The 6,501-nt window shown below is 36.6% G+C and overlaps 1 pseudogene; it reads left to right on the plus strand.

The window, feature by feature from the left end:
- Positions 1 to 319: 319 nt before the first annotated feature.
- LOC107962840 (L-type lectin-domain containing receptor kinase V.9-like) lies at positions 320 to 2,574 on the plus strand (annotated as a pseudogene).
- The last annotated feature ends 3,927 nt before the right edge of the window (positions 2,575 to 6,501 follow it).

Raw genomic sequence — 6,501 nt, forward strand, 5'->3', positions numbered from 1 at the left:
ATATTTTTAAAAGATACAAAAATGTGACAATCTGTACCATTTTTATTTTTTATATAATATTCTGAATATTATTACCATATGAAAAACAACATAAATATAAATTTAAATATTTTTAATATATATATATTAGAGGTAAAGAATTGTCAACGAAATTTAGAGTGTTTCATTATCAGATGATAACATCACGTTTACCAAATAATTTCATCTTATCATCTTAAAAGGCAAGCAATTTCCTTTCCACTGACCGGTAAAACCCCGGAAATTTCTTTGAGGCCTTAATGAAGTCGATTAAGACAATGGTATTTTGGTTTTTTTTTTTTGTATTTATATTGGACTAATGGTGCAGAATAACTTGTGTACCCAACAAAACTGACTAGATCCCTCAATCTCTATTTTTTTTTTTTTTGTGTGTGTAATGATGTCTTGCTTGATCATGCTTGTGTTGCTTTTCCTCCTGAACCTTGCATCTTCAGATATCAATCAGGGTCAGTTCAGTTTCAATGGTTACTTGAATGTTGATGGAGTTGCAGGCGTAGATTCAAGTGGGCTCTTTAAACTGACTAATTCTACAATCCAATCAACAGGTCACATCTTCTACAAGAATCCAATCCAATTCAAGAACTCCACAAATGGTAGTGTTTTCTCTTTTTCGACCACATTCTTTTTTGCAATTGTACCGGAGGAATACCCTACTTTGTCTGGCCATGGATTAGCCTTTTTAATCTTGCCTAATAATAGAATTCCTGGAGCTCTTCCCAGCCAGTATCTTGGTCTTTTCAATCAATCAAACAACGGTGACAGCTCAAATCATATTGTTGTGGTTGAGCTGGACACAATTATGAGCAGCGAATTCGATGACATAAACAATAACCATGTTGGCATCGATATCAATGGCCTAAACTCAATGGTATCTGCTCCTGCAGGGTATTTCACTGATGAAGGCAAGTTCATAAATGTCGCCCTTATAAGCGGAGATCCACTGCAGATTTGGGTTGAATACAATGGGATGAAAAAACAACTCAATGTTACGTTGTATCCAATCAATATATCAAAGCCAAAAACCCCACTTTTATCCTTCAAACGGGATTTGTCTCCGTATATTTATGACTATGTATGTAGGTTTCTCATCCTCCGCAGGTTCGATTCTATCATCACACTACATATTGGCATGGAGTTTCAAGATGAATGGCTCAGCTGAGGAGCTAGATTTGTCTCACCTTCCAAAAATTCCACGATATGATAATGATAATAATCGAGGAATCAAGCAATTGAAGAGGATTTTGGCTTTCACCCTTTCTTTCACAGGTCTCACTTTAGTCCTCGTATTGGTTTTCGGGTTTGTGTTGATCTCAAGGAAGAAGAGATTCATGGAGATTCTGGAGGATTGGGAGGTTCAGTACGGGCCTCATAGATTCTCTTATAAAGATCTATTCAAAGCTACAAAGGGGTTTAAAGAAAAGGAAGTTCTAGGGAGAGGTGGATTTGGTAGGGTGTATAAGGGTGTTTTACCCTCTTCCAACATACAAATTGCCGTCAAAAGGATCTCTCATGATTCAAGGCAAGGTATGAGGGAATTCGTGGCTGAGATTGCAACCATCGGTCGCCTCAGGCATCCGAATTTGGTTCGACTTCTCGGTTATTGCAGGCGCAAGAACGAGTTGCTTTTGGTTTAAGATCATCAACCTAATAGCAGTCTTAATTGGACACAAAGGTTTAAGATCATCAAGGACGTAGCGTCCGCGTTGTTCTATCTCCACCAGCAATGGATGCAAGTCATCATTCACAGAGATATCAAGCCTACCAATGTGCTGATAGACGGTGACATGAACGCCCGACTAGGAGATTTCGGCCTGGCAAAGCTATGCGACCTTGGAAATGATCCTCAAACCTCGCATGTAGCTGGTACGCTTGGTTACATGGCTCCTGAGCTCGCAAGAGAAGGGAAAGCAAACACAAGCACTGATATATATGCATTTGGAATATTCATGCTTGAAGCTGCATGTGGTAGAAAGCCGATCGAACCACGAGCGCCACCAGAGGAAGCATTTCTTGCAGACTGGATAACGGATTGCTGGGATAAAGGAGACATTTTGGCGACTATTGATAAGAGGTTGGAGAAGAGATTTGTGGGACAACAAGCTGAGTTGGTGTTGAAGCTTGGGTTGCTTTGCTCACACCCGGTGGCAGCCGGTAGGCCTAGCATGTCCAGCGTTATATTATATTTGGAAGGTGTTGCTTCACTGCCCGAAGACTTGAGCTCTGTTATCAAAGCTCGAGAATTCCCAACAGGATCAAATGAAGTGGACGCTCTTAATGAGTTAACAGCCGAGAGAAACACCGTTCCTTCATTAACAATTACAGAAGCATTTGTTTCTCACGGTAGGTGAAGTGGGAAAATATGGGGTTTTTCTTTAAGAATTATGATTGTAAAAATTAAATAAAATTTTAAAGCCTTCCAAATCGGGTAGTGTGGTTTGTACCCCACTGCTTACAATAAGTAATGCTAATAGGGTTTTGTATAATATTTAAGAATCATAAGTAGCATAGTGTTGCTGTCCATGCAATTACCATTTAGGATTATATTTTGTAATTTAGCATTTTATCCAATTTTTTGCGATTCTCAAATTTTTGGAATTTTTATTTTCATTTTATAAATTTTTTTATTTTTTAGAGTCTATTTTTTAATTATTTATTTTTAACTTTTAAAAATTTTAAAAATATTTATAATTTATTGTATTTTCAGGAACTTTTTAAAATTTTTAAAATTTTAAAATTTTGGATAATTATTTTTTTGAATATATTAATTTTTATATTTTAAATATTATATAATATTTAATTTTGTTTTTAAAATTCAACAGTTGAGATAAATCGGTGTTTTTCTATTGAAATATTTAAAGTGTATTTAGATGAAGAATATTAATTTTTTTTATATTTTTAAAATTTTAGTATTTTAGAATTTATAAATTCAAAATAGTAGTATTCGTAATTACTTTGTTTTAAAAAATAATTTGTTTAGAAAAAAATTAGTTATTAGCATTTTACAAATGAAAAATAATAATTATAAAAAATAATAATTATATTAATATATATATAAATATTAAATATGGATTCATTGTATTTTAAAAAATTATTAATAGTTTTAATAAAATAAAATTTTAAAATATATATTTGAATTAAATAAAAATATATTTTTTTTAAGTTTAGGTTTTGAAACCATTTGTTCTAGAAATAAAATTAGGAGAAATTTTGAAAACCACCAGATAGAATTTGAAAAAAAAATTGATTTATTAAAATCCTCTCTTAAAGGTATTAACAAATTTTGAAATTTTTCAATCCAAACATACTGAAGCTCATTTTCAGTTATGTTAAATTACTCCTACAATTATTTCCTACCATAAAAAAAGTGGGTAAATTATGATTTAACTAAAAAAATTATAATTTGGTCATTGAACTATTTAAAAGTTATCATTTAAGTCATTGGCCGTTAAAATAATGCTATATGTTTTTTTTTGTTCACACTACTTGCACCAATAAAAAACTCTCTTTTTCCTTCTCTTATACAATTCAGTTTTTTCATGAAACAACTTTACACATCACGAATCTGGTAACCAAAATTCAAACAGTTTTTTTCTTTGATCTCCAACACTAACTATTAGACTGACTTGGATCTAAAGTATGTTCTTTTACTCGTCGATGGGTGTTGATCTATTGTACCGATCAATAAATTGTTGCTTGGAGCTCGTTGGTTGAACTTAAAAAAAAATCTCAACAGTCTAGTGTCTTAAATAAAAAAATTTTAATAGTTCAATAAGTTAAATAAAAATATTTGAATAATTTAATGATCAAATTGTAATTTTTTAATTAAATAACAAAAACAAAAATTTATCCATAATTTAATGACTAATTGTGTAATTTATCCAAAAAAAATTCTCTATGTTTGACTAATATTAGGTTGATTTTCTCCACTAATGTCCATCATAAAGACTAGGAAGACTTTAAAATGTCTTTAATATGAGAATCATCTTAACAATCTACGTGTAAGTGTTACAGGTCAAAGTTCAAAGCCCGTGACCATTGCACCAAATGCATTCAATGGAGGTCTATTGCTTAGATAGGGATCATTTGGCCCACGAGAACTGATCCGATTCAAGGAACTGTTGGAGAAGTCTGTCAGACTGAAGCCTGGTTGGCCCGATAGTGAAGATATGACAACTTAGGCAATTATGGTAACTAATCTTAAAAGATAGAGGGAATCATATCTTGTAAAGATTAGATAGGATTTGATATGACAATATCTTATAAATCCCTTAAATCATGGGATATGGTTAATTCTTCCGTTGATGTAAATGTATCTTGACTGTCAGTTTTGGGGAGCTCAACTATAAATAGAGAGCCTCCCCCTCATTTGTACTCACTCCATTACATTGTTTCATTATTCTTTGTGAATAAGAGAATAGAGAGCATTTACTCAAACACTTTGTGTGCGTCCCTTTCTGTTGTTCTTTTGGTTGCTTATTTTGGCATAAATTGCTTCCGCTATACAATTGGTGCCTTGGAGGAGTTCTTAAGGAATCCTCATACGAGAATAGGCTGACTTAGGCGAGTTTGGACAAGCAAATCGCCTAAGGCCCCACGGATTATGAGAGAAAGGTCTGGCCTTGTGACAAGTCGTATCCGAGCTATTGGTTCGAAGGTACCGTGAGGATGTTGAAAGAAGAGTTCGAACAAAGGTAGGCGAGAAAGTCTTTGAGGGAGATGCTGTCGACAGTAGAGGTACGCGTGGGTAAACTTGAAGAGTCCATGGAGGATGCAAGAGAGTCAAATAATGTGCTTGGGGAAAAAATTGATGACTTGAGGGAACAGTCCAGGGACTTTGTGACCATGTGTCTCACTTCCCAAAGGGATAGCATGCAAGAGCTGCTAGATTCCCAAAGGAAAAAGCTGACGGAGAGAAATGATTCTCTCGAAGCCATGGTGAAGGCTTTGAAGGAGGAAACAATGACCAGGACGCTGGCTTTGAGTACAAGAATAGAGGAGCTTGAGGGAGAGTTGGCCTTATGTCGAGCAGCAGTGGGGGAAGGAGTGGAAAGTGCAGTACTTAATAACGAGTATGTCCCGAAGTCGAAAGAGTTTGTGGGGACAAGGTCTGCATGCGATGTGGACAATTTCCTGTGGAGGATGGAAAACTACTTCCATGCCAAAGGCATCGTGGATGATGCGGGTAAGGTAAATACTGCTTCATTATTTCTTACTGATATTGCGCTTTTATGGTGGCGAGGTAGGACCACAGATAAAAGCCAAGGTGAGATTGGAACGTGGCAAGAGTTCCAATATGAGTTGAAGGGACAATTTTACCCAGAGTTTGCCGAGGAAGAAGCTCAGGAAAAGTTGTAAGGGATAATGCAACGGGGCACAGTGGGGGAGTATGTTCGAGAGTTCAAGGAACTCATGCTCCAAGTTTCAAATGTGATCGAGAAAGAAGCATTGTTTACTTTTCAAGAGGGATTGAAGCCGTGGGTCAGACAAGAGGTGGAACAAAAAGGTGTCCAAAAGCTGTCAGAAGCCATGACGATAGCAGAATCATTGGTTAAGCTTGGTTTAGGGAAAGACACGCTTGGGTCTTCTAAGTTCGAGAAAAGGGGCATATGTGAAGGGAATCATAAGGAAGACAAGGATGATGGCAATGGCAACGGCGACAATTGTGGTAATGGAAAACCACGAGTTGGGAAGAAAAAACCCAAGAGAAAAAGGGACAAGGTGAAATGCTTTCTTTGCGACGGTCCACAAATGTTAAAGAAATGTCTGAAGAAATTCGCGCTTAAGAAGAAGCCGGTGGATAAGGCCTTGAGACTTGGTTTGAGTGCAGGGGGTGTCAAAAACAAGGAGGCCGAAAGCGAGAAGAAGCCAGTGGAATGCTTCTTGTGTCATGGTCCGCATAGGTTACAGAAGTGTCTGAAGAAGTCTGTCATCGATGGAACGATGGAACAGCCAAGAAGCCCAAGAAGCTTGGTTCGAGAAAGGGAAAAGCCGAAGCTAAGAGGGCAAAGAAGAGTAAAAAGAAGCGAGTAAAATACTTCTTGTGCCGTGGTCTGTATGAGTTGCGGAACTGTCTAAAGCAACCGTAGTCAAAGGAAAGGCAACATCCGAGCATGGTGAGTCGTCGGAGGGGCTTCTACCCAAGGAAGAGGTGAGTTTGTCATTAAACTTAGAGGAAGAAGTTGCGATGAAAACAGTGAAGCTGGTGCTAATGAGGCTCAAGTCGAGTGAAGCATAGAAATTGGCTCAAGTCGGGTGGTGCATCGGAATTTAAAGAAAAAAATGATACATGTGGGACAGTTGACCTGAGTAAATGCAAAGGTACATTCCAAACACTCTGATAGTGTATTGCATTCTAACTTATTGACTTGGCAAGAACGTAGAGTCCCTTTCGAAATTCTTGAGCAAGAAGGCTGAGAGACTGTAGGCAAAGCGAAGTCGAGTGTTGTGAATCACGAGGATTCT

Source organism: Gossypium hirsutum, chromosome A11 (genome assembly GCF_007990345.1).
Source record: "Gossypium hirsutum isolate 1008001.06 chromosome A11, Gossypium_hirsutum_v2.1, whole genome shotgun sequence".
Taxonomy (NCBI): Eukaryota; Viridiplantae; Streptophyta; class Magnoliopsida; order Malvales; family Malvaceae; genus Gossypium; species Gossypium hirsutum.